Below are 15,598 nucleotides of genomic sequence, written 5' to 3' on the forward strand. Positions count from 1 at the left end.
CAGAGAAACTGTATAAAAACATGAGTTGATCAAGGCCATGTAGTGACAGGTCCAAGGTCTGCAGTTAGCACAAAATGCACTAAAATGGCCCAAATGTCAACTGTGTTACCCACCTGTGTTACCCAACTGTAACACAGTTGACAGGGGATTAACACGGTTGACAATGTTGGCAGTTTATTGTCATTTTTTATGTTTAAATTGAGTGTTGTTGATAAAAAAACATTCTTGAACTATTGTTATAACACAGACATTACATAGTAATTACATAGGAGTTGCCTAATTACATAGTAATTTTTGCCTGTCAACTGTGTTATGAATGGTTTTTGTGTCATATATCTTTTAAATATTGACTAAACTATAACAAAAAAGATGGGGGATATCTGTAGAGAGGGAGGTCTTACATAAGATTGGTGAATAACTCTAAATTCAGTGTAATATGCATTTATTTTGAAAAAAATATTAATCCCTCCTGATAACATCCCATAGAATGTCCATTATGAAGCTCAAAATTCATATTTTTAAATCAGTTAGACAGGCAACCTTAAAACCCCTGGTGAATAGACTCAAAACCTTTCAAACAACTGTATTATCAAATGTGTAGTACCTAGTTCTTGTTGTATATGACACATTTGTCCGTAACACGGTTGACAAAATAATGAGTCCAATGTTTATTTTCATTAAAATATTTAATATGTAATTAGAGTTTAAGCTTGGCAATTAATGAATTTAGCACATTTAGGGGGTATATTATGGAAACAACTAGATTATTTATCAAAAAAGAAAAGTGATTTTGTCACTTTTGGTTGATATGAAATGTACCCCTAATTATAGAATGACTCATAGCCATCATTTCGCTTGTAAACACAGATAATTCATCCGATAGTCTCTTCCTGCATACGATGTTCACTTCAGGGATGACTACTGCTGCTGCTGTTCTGCCTGTCTCTGGATCTTTTGAACCATCTGTGTATATATGTAAATGACCATAGTAATTCCTTCTAATGTATGAATTTACACTGTTACTATTTCTCTCTTGTTCTTTTTCCCAGTCCAGGAGGCTCAGATCTACCTCTGCCTGTGGCAGTAGCCAAGGTGGAACAGCCGGCAACACAACAGTTGGCGAAAACCTCAACTCCAGTATTCCCATCTCCCTTGCTCTCCTCTCAACCACCCATCCAAAGCTCTTCCTTTGCTTTTTCCCGTGTTCCCAGCATGGCTCAGTTGTACTTTTTGTCGGATGATTATTGTGACCTTGCAAATTTGCCCAGTATGTCATCATGAGTTGCTGTCTTCTTAATTCCAGTGGCATCTCCCCCATTTCCACCTGCAATGCAGGTACAGATGTGGTTTTGAAAGCCCCACAACACACCCTCAGTGCTTGAGCCTGAATCCTGTCCAACCTCCCCAACAAAGATTTACATGCCGACCCATATGCGACACACCCATAGTCCAGTACTGATCTTATTAAACCTGTATATATCGCTCTCAAAGAAGACCTGTCAGCTCCCCACTCTGTACCCATTAAACACCTCATGACATTTATAACCTTTTTACATTTATCACCAATTTTATCAATATGTACTTTCCAGGTGAGCCTTGAATCAAACTCCCAGTAATTTGAATGATTCCACCCTTTTCAGCTCCTTGCCATACAAATATAGTTTGACTTCTGATTCAATTTTCTTCCTTGTAAAGAAAAGGGTATTTGTTTTCTCTACGGGAAATGTAAATCCCCATTTCAATGACCACTGCTCCACTCTTTGAATTGTTTCCTGTAACTGTTTGACTACATATTTCACATTTCTTCCTGTTTTGAATATTTCTCCATCGTCAGCAAACAGAGATTTCCCTATAGTTTGTCCAATATCTTCATATACATCATCAATCATTATTGAAAATAACAAGGGACTTAATGCACTTCCTTGCGGTGTTCCGTTATCCACACCATACCTTGCTGAAAATGTTTTCCCCACCCTCACCTCTATAGAACGTTCAGACAAAAATTCCTTCACCCATCTGAACATTTTACCTGTTATACCTAAACTTTTCATTTTAATCAATAAACCTTCTTTCCACAATAAATCATATGCTTTTTCAACATCAAAAAATACTGCTACCACCACCTCCTTATTGACTTGTGCCTTCCTCACCTCTGTTTCTAGACATAGTATTGGATCCATTGTTCCCCTTCCTTTTCTAAACCCACTTTTATGTTGTGATCTAAGATTTCTTATTTCCAAATAATATGTTAGCCTTTCAGTGATCATACGCTCCATGACTTTACACATATGAGACGTCAATGCGATTGGTCTATAGTTACTTGGATTAGTAGGATCTTTTCCTGGTTTCCTGATTGGTACTATGACTGCATGTTTCCAACTTTGTGGTAATTTCCCTTCCTGCCAAATGTTGTAAAAGTGTAATATGACCTCTAATGACTTATCAGACAGATGTCTCAACATGGTAGCATATCGGATCTTTTCCCGGAGCAGTTAGTCCTGATTTACCTAAAGCCCTTTTCATTTCTCCTAATGTAAAGGGGGTGTTAATTACATCATCCTTCTCTTCCTCTCTTTCCAGCAACTCTTTATTTCTTTCACTTGTTTCCTGTCTTCCTTTTCTCCCCTCTTCAGACATATTTCCAGAGCTATGTACCCCAACCAAAGCCTTTCCTAACATATCTGCTTTTTCTTGATCTTCAATAGCCAGGACCCCACCACTGTCCAAAACTGGGTACCCCCATTCACGTCTTACTCCCCCCATTTTCTTCATCATTCCCCAAACTTGGCTAATTGGCGTGGTTCTCCCTATTGAATCACAAAATGTTCTCCAGTACTTCCTTTTAGCCTCTTTAATAGTCTTTGGGCCAATCCCAATTCTCCTTCACTCGCCCTTCTTTTCTCCACTCGCACTTCTTTTCTTCCCTAAGCCCTAAAAAAGAAGGGGGAGATTTTAGGGCACTTGAGATCTAGGGCACTTGGCCCAGGTGCCTGTCCCAATTCTCCCCCTACCCCTCGTTTCCATCCCTACCCTGATCAGGAAGCTGAGAGCCAAAAGCTGTTTTAATTTCAGCTGTAGCGCTGTTAATATGGCACGTATATTCCATATAAAAAAATGTGCACAGAAATATTTACAAAAAAAAAAGTTTGCAGTGTATGTGCTGCTACTGCTGATGAGGTGTCCTGTCCACCATTTTCTCTAAAAGGTTCAGGAACCTGTCCATGTGTTCTTCATTCTTTTGACATCTTCTGTCTTCTTTGGCGGCCTCAGCTTGAAGGAAGTCCTGCATAGAGAATTTCTTTTTTTGGGGGGATCGGGGGGAAAGTGGACCTGATGCCTGAAGCTCCAGCTTCCTCTTCCAGCTGGGGAGGCAGAGCTTGAGGCCGATGTGCTGGCGTCTTCCAAAGTGTTCTGAGATAAAAAAGATGGATACACATGTTGATTACACACATGACTGGACTATCATACACACCCACAACACCATACCAGGTTCATTATCACTGTATAAATAAAAATTACCTCTGTGCTATTAATAAATACTTTACATGGATTTTTTTTTGTTAAGCATCATCTCTTCAGCAGATAATATAACTTACCATAACCATTTCTTACCTTATATTTTTTTTTAAGATTTTCCCATTTTTTGCCAATTTGTGCTGTGGTCACCTTTCCCTCCAGTTCCAGCTCTTTGATGAGTTTCCTGTAACAGAAAACAGTGATGAATAGTAGTTATACCATGGTTAAGGACCCCATCACAGATATTCTGCAAGCAGATAGCTAGATCACTCACTCCCACAGTGGTTTAGCAGCATATTTCTTCTTATTGAAATTCTCCTCGTTGTTAGTCCTAAAGCTTATTGGGTGTCGGACCTGATCCGGAGTCCCTGGAATGAAATGTGATTACTGCAATGCACAAACGTCCTCGTAAAAAAAAAAAAACAAACAACAAAAAAAAACGTTTGAACTATGATAACAGGCAGCAAGCGACGTTATTATTACTTCGTAACCCCCCCCAAATAACGTTGCTGCCTTATAGTAATGTGAAATATCCAACACATTTGTAGAAAATATGAGAGTTAACGAGTAGTTAACAGGACACGGCAATGTTATCTACCCGACTCATCATGCAGCCACATATGCATTATCTTACGTTAACTCAGAATCAGCTTTATTGGCCAGGTTCTAACATTGTCCAACAAGTAATTTGACTCCGGTAATTTCACTCTTTGGTATTAAAAATAAACAATAAACAATGTGGTATTTCTATGTACTGTTCAAACTGTTAAAACATACAAAAGCCCTGTGATTTTTTTTAATTCCATGGGACATTATACTTACATTTGTGGGTTCAATATCCTCCTGCTCTTTGCGGTTCGCCATTTGACTCAAAAAAAATGAAAAAATGCTTGCTTGCTCAAAATCGAGACGAGTCTGCAAAGCATGTTTTCCTCGGTCGGCGAGCTAGACGCAGCCTACGGCGTAGCTTACGTAACCTACGGCGTAGCTTACGTAACCTACGGCGTAGCTTACGTAACCTACGGCGTAGCTTACGTAACCTACGGCGTAGCTTACGTAACCTACGGCGTAGCTTACGGAACCTACGGCGTCGCTTACGTAGGTTACGTAACCATATTCCGGCGCGATCTTAGCGAACAACGGACAAAAAAGGGATGATGTACATTCACTGAGTGAATATTATGAAAGTAAAATATCGGTTTGCGCCGAGAAATGTAATCAAAATGCATTTTTATGCAGAAACTAACTCAAAATATTGATTTTATTCCCAAAAAAACAAGAAATGTCCTCCATGTTTTTTTTTTTGATTCAGTCCGCAAATGACGACGAAAAGCATTCTGGGAAATTTTCATACCCCCTCGCTCGCCAAGTCAGCATCTGAAATCCCTCGATTTGAAGGGGCTATTCTCAGCCCCTAGCCCTCGTTATGCCCCCTCCCCCTAGGTGAAAAGAGGAATTGGGACACCACTACCTTCACGGGAACGCGCAAAATTTAGGGTTAGGGAAGAAAAGGAGGGCGAGGGGGAGTATTGGGACGCACCCTTTCTCACCACTGCTTGCATTCTTTTATATTGTATGAAATTTTGAAAAGTATGAGTATTCTTTAATACCTTAAAAGCCTTATTACGTTTCTTTATTACCATACTACATTCCTCATTCCACCATGGAACCAACTTCCGCCTTCTTGTTCCAGCTTTTCTTACAATTGTCTGCCTGGCAGCCCCAATTATAGCATCTCTTACACTTTCATTCAATATTTCTATATCCTGTTCTCTATCTATATTCCTGAAACTTGATTCACTTATCTCTCTGAATTTATCCCACTGGGCCTTTCCAAACATCCGCCTTTCTAATGAATCTTCTAAACCCAGCCTACTTTCATTACCTATTTTACACAAAATTGGGTAATGATCACTTCCAACTGTCGTCTTCTTCATCACCTCCCACAAACAAATACCTGCCAAGGACTGTGATACTAGTGTTAAGTCTAAACTTGACTCTTTTCCTGAACTACAATCAATCCGTGTGAAACTCCCATCATTTAAACATACAAGTCCCCTCCCCAAAGTGTACTGTGGGCATTGAAATCACCACACCAAATGACCCTCCTCTTATCTACTCCCTTTATTGCCTCCAGTGTTTCCAATTCCATCCTCTGACATGGATTATAGAAATTCACTATAACCAAACTCCCATCTCCTACCCAAACCTCAACCACTACATACTCCAGATCTTTCCCTTTTTCTAGTTCTCTATTCATCGATATCATGTGACGTCACACAGTACTCGCAGCGCCATCTTGAGGACCGACTTGCAACATGCCGTCTATCTGTTGTGCCGTGGGATGCGACAAGAATAAGTCTAAAAGAACGGGATTGACCTTTTATAATGTCTCCCAAAATACACTGAGCGTCGAGAGAAATGGTTTGCTGCTATCAGGAGGGACCACTGGACTCCTACAGAGCACTCCAGACTTTGCAGTGAGCACTTTGTTTCGGGTAAATAACCAGGCTTGCCACCCGTCCCTTGAAATACAGAATTGTTACGGGAATTAAAAGTTGCGTTCAGTATTGAACCAAAACAGAACGCAGTTTATTCTGTATTTCACAATTGTCCCATGCACGTCTGTCACACACAGGAACAACGAACTAACAGTAATAAACAAAATAAAGGAGAGGATATATTAAAGACAGCAACATGTGTTGGTTCGCTCTGTTATTTATTAATGTCATGTCATTTCATTCGTTTCAGTAAATTCAACTAAGGTGAAAACAAATATATTAGATATATTATTTCCCACTGCATGCAAAGTGATATATTCCAAGCCTTTATTTATTATATTTTTGATGATTATGGCTCACAGTTTATGAAAAGCCCAAATAAAAAATCTCAAAAAATTAGAATATTTTATAAAATCATTAAACAATTCAATCATCAAAATGATAACAGATAAAGGCTTAATATATCTTGCTTTGCATGTAATGAGACTATGTAATATATTAGTTTCACCTTGTAAGTCTAATTATTGAAATAAATTAACTTTTACACCATATTCTAATTTTTCTAATTTCACAGCCTGATGTGAAGTAGCGGTAAGCTTCGGTACTTTTAAAAGCTTTGAGAGCTTCGCCGGTGTATGGAGAAGGATTGTGGACCAGGTAGATATATATGTCCGCAAACGACAAGTTTGGCAGGTTTTTGGCAGACTGGAGTGGAGTCAGTAATTGATTAGATATTAGATACGGATCGAAACCTAAAGTGTCAATTTTCTGTAGATACCGTTGCTGTTCTTCGGGAGTTAAAGGAGACCTATTATGGCATTTAATGTATATTTTAAACAGGCCTTGAATGTCTTAAAAACAATCTAAAGCTTGTTTTTTCTACATAAATCATAAATCCAGCCTGTGGGCCCTGTCACTAGTTTTACCGCTTCTAACCTCTTTTTCTGCGCCTCATTTTTAGGGAAGGGGGGGGTATGATAATGAGGCTCAGTGCTGATTGGCTCCCTGAATGACGTGTAGCAGGGGAGGAGAATAAACCTGCTCCGCCAGAGCAGCCCGAGCCTGTAAATTATCACAACACTGAATTTTCACAAATGGCAACTTTATTGTTAAAAAAATAAAATATGAGTTGTATATAAATAACATTTATGCACTATTTCAGCCGGATCTGCCCGGCGGATGCTGAATGCTGGCCGCGGAGCCACGCCGGGCACCCGGCGTGGCTCCGCGGCGCATCGCCCGTTACCGGTGATCAAACCGACAGATTTCTCTGAAAGTCTCGGAGGGTGAAGCTGGTCCAGACTGGGACGTACCCCAGAAATCCCTGCTCCCAAAGCGGCTGGGAACCTGGACAATTAAGTCGGAAACCCCGCTTTGGGAACCAGAAAGTAGGCTGGAGCCGCGCGCATCACCGCGGCTTTAACCGGGGAATCTGACCGGTTCCGACCGGCCGGGACCGCAGGAACCGGCCTGGACTGGTAGCAGGGACTCCCGGGGACCGACCAGCGGAATTTCAGCCGGATCTGCCCGGCGGATGCTGCGCGACGGGCGCCGCAACCCCGGGGCGGGCGCACAGATCGGCTTCGGAGCGCATCCGCGGCGCATCGCCCGTTTACGGGGATCAAACCGACAGATTTGGCTGGAAATGTCGGAGGATGAAGGTGGTCCGACCTGGGACAGATCCCCGAGGACCCAGCTCCCAAACCACCCGGGAACCTGGATGATTTAACCCGGATCCGCTCCGCCGCGGCGCCGCGTACGACTGGCTGAAGGAAGGACCGCTCCAGCAGCGGAGAGAGCTGGTTGTGGGCGTGGTTTCAGCAGCGGAGGAAACCTATGGAAATGAGCGCCTAGGGTGACGTCACCATAGGCGCAGATTCAGAATGGCTCAAAAAAAGGTCACGTGACACTGGGGGACTCTGTCCGGCGGGGGTCAGAGACCCTGCAGAATTTCATGGTATTTTGTCTCCCCTGTGCTGGCAGGGTGAGGGGAGACCACTTTATATATGTTAAAACAAGAAAAAACGTGTTTTTCATAATAGGTCACCTTTAAGTGAGTTATTAGGTGAGACGTCATATTGGCTGCGCGACGTGAAGGTCCCCGGCGTTTTATAATAGATCCATGGTCCCCGGTCGGTCCTCAAGATGGCGCTGACAACAAAAAATGTCACGTGACTGAAACCCATGAATATGAAACACCTTGCCTAATAAAGGTAGCACATCCTCCCCCATTACTCTCTTCTCTATCCCTTCTTATACACACATATCCTTGAATCACAAAATCTAAATTAGGTTTCAGCCATGTCTCTTCTACACATATTATATCTGGTTTACTTTTTAAAGCCTCAAGAAATCCTTTAAATTCTTGTCCATTCGCCAGCAGCCTTCTTGCATTCATATATATATATATATATATATATATATATATATATATATATATATATATATATATATATATATATATATATATATATATATATATATATATATATATATAATATTAATAATAATAGTAATGTCAATAGAAACAATTATATAGTAAATACTTGTATAGTAAATAAAGACCTTAACATTGAACGTTTTCTGGGTTCTTTTCTTTCTTTTCTTTTTGTTTTATCTATGTCTGTCTGTAATGTGTGACGTTTGAAAAACAAATCAGGTGAAATGATCTTCACAACATAATTTCTGATCACTTTAGTGTGTGTAGAAACGCCGCTCCTCCATAGATGTAAAGCATCGCCGTGGCGAGTGGTCTGTACCAAGATGGCGGCGCTTTAGGCCCAGCCACAGTGGATGGACGTCTATGTATAAATGTCTATGGTTTCAGCACATGGAATCACTTTACATTTGATTCAGAGATATTTGTATCATTTACTCCATCATTGTATTTCTGTTCACACTATTTAAACCTGGTTGCTGTTTGTTCAGCAAGTTTGGATAATAAAGTTTTTTTTTTAAAAACAGGTCACGTGGTTCCGGTTCCGTCCTCACAGTGGAGGTTTTGCAGACGATTGAAGATCTGCAGGATCAGAACCAGGACTAGGACTCGGAGATGGACCGGGACCAGGAGTCCAGCATCAGGACCAGAGCGGGATCTTCCTCTGGTCTGCAGGTCAGTGTTCAGGTCCAGGTTCTGCAGGTTCTGCAGGTCACAAACGTGTTTTAAACGTGTTTTAAACGTGTTTTAAACGTGTTTCGTCTGAATTAGTCCGCCAGGTCAACCACGTAAATGTCTTCAGAAAGAGGATCTCGCTCCCACCTCTTCGGTGTAAATTCTTTTCACTTTAAAAAAAAGAACTATTTATGTTAAGCATAGGATAAAAGTTTGAACTCGGATTTTTGAGAAGTATTTTCACGATCGTTATTTTAATAGCGGGACTATTTCCAGCGGCGCCGGTGTCGAGGAGCGCTTCGGACGCGTCACGTGATCGCGCTGGACCAATAGCAGCGGCCCCTGATGTAGACACGCCTGACGTCATACAATGTGGACGCAACCTCGGCTTCCCAAATATGTAGAAAAATACAATATTATGAGCCGAAAAGTGCACAAACATGACTAAAAACAGTGTTATATGAGGCCACAATGAAGATGAATTATAAACTAAAGTGAAATAATAAAAATTGCCCATAATGTGATTTGGTACTACTAGAAGAAGCAGAAGCTTCAACTCTCTCTTCCTGTGGGAGATCCTTGTTGCTAGGACTTGATTCTCCACCAACTCTTCCCTCACGTTTATCTCAAAGCATTTTCTCAAACAAAACACATTTACAAATAACAAAATAACATATTTGAACCATTTTCCAGACAATAAAATAACTGAAAAAATCTGAAAAATTGTTCAAATATGTTATTGTAACTTGAACATTTTAAAATATGTTTATGTAAAATATGCTTTGCTGATGAAAGAATATGTTTCTCTATTGTTCTTATTTTTGTGAGGGGGATATATATAGTTTTTCGGCACTACCTTGTTCTCTATAGCTGATATAACATGAATTACTTCTATGTGGGATCAATAAAGTTCTTATTTTTGCCATCTGATAAAATTAAATATATTATATTTGGTGCCTAACTGTTTCCAAGTATATTAGTGCGTGTGTGAATGAATAAATGAGACGTAAAAGGTAAATTTCTTTGTAGAAAGAGGCTTTATGAAAATAAGTCCATTTACTTGCTTTTGGGTTGGGTTGCCAGGTTTGTCAGGAACCCGTATATAAAACATCCATGCAGGAACCGACACGTGAAACTCCATCGACTCATTTCACCTTAAAATCGGGAGAAACGGTTGAAAATCGGGTTCTGCAGGTTCAGGTTCTGCAGGTCCAGGTCCAGGTTCTGCAGGTCCAGGTTCTGCAGGTCCAGGTTCTGCAGGTCCAGGTTCTGCAGGTCCAGGTTCTGCAGGTCCAGGTTCTGCAGGTCCAGGTTCTGCAGGTCCAGGTTCTGCAGGTTCTGCAGGTCCAGGTTCTGCAGGTCCAGGTTCTGCAGGTCCAGGTTCTGCAGGTTCTGGACTTTTAAACGTGTTTCCGTCTGAATGTGACAGAAACACGGACACAGTTAGTTTTTTATTGCGATGTTGAAACATAATCTAAAGTTAAAACACATAATCTAAAGTTAAAACACAATCTTTTTTTTTTTTTTTTACTTAATTTTTCTATGCTCCACACCATAGTGACGTTCAGTATAACACTAACAAAAAAACAACTAATATACATATATAGACATAAGACAGACACCAACCTCAACATATACACGAAAACAAAAAAAAAATATTAAAAGGACATATCTAAACAACAAACACAAACAAAGCAAAGAGACATGCCTAACATGCCTTTAAATAGACAAGTTTACGAGCCGTTTCCGCTCTACTTCCTAAACTCCTCCCCTCTAAGCAGTCCACTTCCGTTTTGGCGTTTTTCCATTGCACAGAGTGGCAACATTGCTCTGACAAAGAGGGACAAAATGGATATTTCTAAGAAAAAAAGTGGTTCGGGAACGACATGTGTCGGCAGTTGGATGTAAGAACTGGAGGAAGCAGCTGAAGGAGTGGTTGGATAGAGAGAGCTGCAACCACAAACCAGCTGCAAAGACACACGTCCATGTGCTGCTTTGTTTACTTTTTTTCTGAAGCCACTGTAGAATAATATGCACACATTTGATTTATGTGCACAAATTCGATTGACAGTTCCCTTACCCCATATTTAACTTTTTTATTCCTGTTAAGATTAAACATATGAATTTTCTTGTTGAAGCCATTTGTTTAGTTTCCTCAAAACTCAAAATTCATCCATTATTAATGTACAGTGTGAGCTTACTATGAATGATGAACTGTTAAAAGACATTGTAGCACTCTAAGGAAGATAAGGCCTATCATTCATGATCGTAGTTCAGTGCAATAATGAAATGAAATTAAGTTTCATCAAACTTTATTTTCACAGTACAAACATCTGTTGGTTCCTAAATAAGGCTGATCATTTTGGTTTTAAAATGCTGACATATTTACTGCAGAACTGTAACCTTCCCTCAACAAAATCATCAATTTTTGGGCGTATGTGTGAAAGTTGGTTGGTGATGGTGGGAGGCAGAGCTGCAGGAGAATATTCCCAGGGCTGCTCCTCCACTCTTCATGAGTCCTACAGAGTTTCACCTCCTGTGTCGGTTCTGGAGCGGTAGAAGATGCTGTGAAGTTGGTGACGGCTGGTAAAGATCCTTCCTGTTGTGTGTGTATTGTGATAAAGTTCTTTATTTTCTGTAATGCAATTTAAAAAAAAAAAAAAAAAAAAAAAAAAAGTCATACATTCTGGATTCATTACAAATCAACTGAAATATTGCAAGCCTTTTATTATTTTAATATAGCTGATCATGGTTTACAGCTTAAGATTAAGATTTGCAGAATATTCAAATTTTTTGAGATGGGATATTTGAGTTTTCTTAAGCTGTAAACCATGATCAGCAATATTAAAATAATAAAAGGCTTGCAATATTTCAGTTTATTTGTAATGAATCCAGAATGTATGACATTTTTGTTTTTATAATTGCATTAGAGAAAATCACAATATTCTAATGACCAGCATTTCTTTCAGACCCAGCTCTTGTCAGTCAGTGCAGGCAAGCCCGGTTTTCCCGTCCCACAGCATTTTCTACCTAGAGAGATATATTAAAAAAAAAGCCAAGTAGACTTTGATGTAGTTTGGATACCAAAAATGAAGACATATATGTCAAATAATCTTGTTACCTTCCATAAGATCGCAGCTGAATGGGAACACGATCTCCAGGTCTAGCAAAACGAACATCCCGCAGGTCTGATTCTCCAGCTTCAGTTACAGCAGCCGAGCTTTAAGCCCCGCATTGTTCAAACACTGGCCAGGCTCGACATTTGCTTTCAAATAAACAAAACGATCATGTTTGTATGACATGACACACCCGACTTTGTCTCTGTGCAGATATTGATAAACCTCAGAAACTTTCAGTTTGTCCGTTGCGGATTGCAAGAAGTGGGAGCAGATCAGCTGTCAGTTCTGCTGCTGTCATCACGTTATCCTCCCAGTTCTGCACTGAATCCGGGTGGGGAGAGTAACGCCATCTCCAGTCAGAGTATAGAACCGTGTTCCCATGACAAAGACATAGTTGTCGACAGTAAAAACTCACGAGCAGCGAGTCTTTGCTTTAGGTTCGTGTCCACGCCGCTGTGTTTACACCGGTAAACGCTGCGCAAACCCCTCCCGCCGGAAATGACATGCATTAATGCAGAGGAATGGCGGCGCCCGTGTTTTGGCGCGTAAACTTGTCTATAGAGGGAGAAGAGCAGTGGTGAGAGGACGCACCCCTGGGGGGCGCCAGTGCTGATGGTGCGGGTGCTGGATGTGATGCTCCCCAGCCTCACCTGCTGCCTCCTGTCACTCAGGAAGCTGGTAATCCACTGACAGGTGGGGGCAGGCACGGTGAGCTGGGTGAGCTTCTGGTGGAGGATTGCGGGAGTGATCGTGTTGAACGCCGAGCTGAAGTCCACAAACAGGATCCTCGCATAAGTCCCTGAGGTGTCGAGATGACGCAGGATGTGGTGCAGTCCAATGTTGACTGCATCATCCACCGACCTGTTTGCCCGGTAAACAAACTGCAGGGGGTCGAGCAGGGAGCCTGTGATGTTCTTCAGGTGGCTCAACACCAGCCGCTCGAAGGTCTTCATGACCACAGACGTCAGGGCGACGGGTCTGTAGTCTTGGGAACTGGGATGATGGTGGAGCGTTTGAGGCATGAAGGCACCTCACACAGCTCCAGGGACCGGTTGAAGATCCGTGTGAAGGTGGGAGCCAGCTGCTCGGCGCAGACTCTCAAGGCTGAATTAAGGTTCTGCGTCACACCAACGCAGAGCACACGCCGCAGCCGTGACGCCGTCATGAACCCTTCGGACTTCTCCGTCACTCCATTTCATTGCGGTGCAGTACCCCCTGCGGCCGCTAGTTAGCGATCTTTTTCTGAATGGTTTATCCGACTTTTTCCGGTCACAGTAAATCAAAAAGATAAGGACAACTATTGTGCAAAAAACCAAAACAAAAAAAATCACATATAAACGAAGAAAAGAGCCCTGAAAGTTCGCGACTGCTTCAAACCGGAAACCGGAAATGCGTTGCTTCCAAGCGAACCAATCACAGCCCTCTCCTTCTGCGTGTGGTCTGCGTCGCCTCGACGCGTAGTTACAATTTTTCGGGAGGTGCAGGTCAGTGACGGCGCAGGTGACGGCGTGTGGTCTGCGTGGACGAAAACCACACGGCGTAGGCACGGCGTCGTTTTGACGCAGAACCATACCTCAGCCTTCAGGCAGGAGGGGGACACGCCGTCCGGGCCTGGAGCCTTCCTGATCTTCTGCCGCTGGAACAGCTGACACATGTCCTCCTCACAGATCCTGAGTGCAGGCAGGGTGTCGGGTGGGGGGGTAGACAGAGGTGGGGGGGGGTTGGCCGAGGTGAGGTGTGAAAAAGCGGGTAGCTGGGGGGGAGGGGGGGGAATGGTGATGGTGGAGCAGCAGGGGGGAGGGGGGGTGGTGGTGATGATGATGATGATGATGGTGGTGATGATGATGATGATGATGATGATGGTGATGGTGATAATGATGATGGTGATGATGATGATGATGATGATGATGATGATGATGATGACGATGATGATGATGATGATGATGATGATGATGATGATGATGATGATGATGATGGTGAGTCGTCGATCCAGCAGTAACTGTTCAGCTGGTTGGCGAGCTTGAGGTTGCCTGCAGGTCGTGGAGCTGTTCTTTTAAGCCCCGTGATGTTCTGCAGACCTTGCCACACAGAAGAGGGGTCAGGGTTGGCAGAGAGGCGATTCTGCAGCCGTTCGCCGTAGGATCGCTTTGCTTTCCTGATCTCCCTCATCAGTGTGTTCTTGGTCTGTTTGAACAGGTCTCGGTCACCGCTCCTGTAGGCCTCCTCCTTGTCTCGGCGCAATTTCTTGAGGTTCGAAGAGAACCAGGGCTTGTTGTTACTGTATGTGTAGAAGGTCTTACTCTGCACACACATGTCCTCGCAAAAGCTGATGTAGGATGTCACAGTGTCTGTTAGTTTGTGCAGATCTGAAGCCGCAGCTTCAAAGACACTCCAGTCCGTGCAGTCAAAGCAGGCCTGAAGCTTCAGCTTTGACTCCTCCCTCCACTTCTTCACAGTCCTCACTACAGGCTTAGATGTTTTCAGTTTCTGCCTGTAGGTCGGGATCAGATGAAGCAGACAGTGATCCGAGTGTCCAAGAGCTGCGCGGGGAACAGAGCGGTATGCGTTCTTTATGATGGTGTAACAATGGTCCAGAGTCTGCGTGTCCCTGGTGGGACACGTGACATGTTGCCTGTATTTCGGGAGTTCGTGAGTGAGGTTTGCTCTGTTAAAATCCCCCAAAACAATAAAGAGTGAGTTCGGGAGTTTTTTCTCCAGGTCTGTTATCTGGTCGGCCAGCCGCTGCGTGGCTTCAGCCACACACGCGTCGGGTGGGCTATATACCCCGAACATAAAAAAGGATGAGAACTCCTGCGGTGAATAAAAAGGTTTACAGTTCACAAAGAGTGTCTCTAAGTTAGGACTACAATAGTCTTTTAGCACTGTGACATCCGTACACCAACCTTCGTTTATATAGAAGCAGATTCCACCACCTTTTGTCTTCCCTGAGAGTTCCTTGCTGCGATCCGCTCGGATGAGCTGGAATCCCGGCAGCCGTATTGCGCTGTCCGGGACCAGATCACTGAGCCAGGTTTCAGTGAAGCAAACGGTGGCAGATCTGCTAAAATCACGGTTCTTTGAGATGAGTAGAAGAAGTTCATCCATTTTATTAGTAAGGGAGCGGACGTTCCCCAGGTGGATGGAGGGGAGCCGGGTTCGGAAAACCTCTCGCTCTCAGCCGCACGAGGGCTCCCGCCACTTTCCCCATCTGCGTCTTCTGCAGAGCCGGTAAACAGCTGCGGCTGCTCCGACCAAAATCTCTTTTATGCTGTCCGGATCGGTGAAAACTGGGCAAAAAGTACCGGAAGAAGACTTCCCGATGTTAAAGCAGCACAACGGAACTTTCAGCT

At 42.7% G+C, this 15,598-nt stretch overlaps 1 protein-coding gene and 1 long non-coding RNA gene across 2 annotated transcripts in view; both read right to left on the reverse strand.

Annotated features, from left to right (window-relative positions):
- The window catches only part of LOC133442600 (NACHT, LRR and PYD domains-containing protein 14-like), a gene marked incomplete at its 3' end in the record, with an annotated part of 198,147 nt that overhangs the window by 152,466 nt on the left and 30,083 nt on the right, over positions 1–15,598 (reverse strand). The window lies entirely within an intron of this gene.
- Positions 12,084–12,736, reverse strand: LOC133442168 (uncharacterized). Its single transcript, XR_009782521.1, has 2 exons — positions 12,664–12,736; positions 12,084–12,159 (listed from the first exon to the last, which is right to left on the reverse strand). It is a non-coding gene; the product is annotated as an uncharacterized LOC133442168 (long non-coding RNA).

The sequence above is a fragment of the Cololabis saira genome, chromosome 4 (genome assembly GCF_033807715.1).
Source record: "Cololabis saira isolate AMF1-May2022 chromosome 4, fColSai1.1, whole genome shotgun sequence".
NCBI lineage: Eukaryota > Metazoa > Chordata > Actinopteri > Beloniformes > Belonidae > Cololabis > Cololabis saira.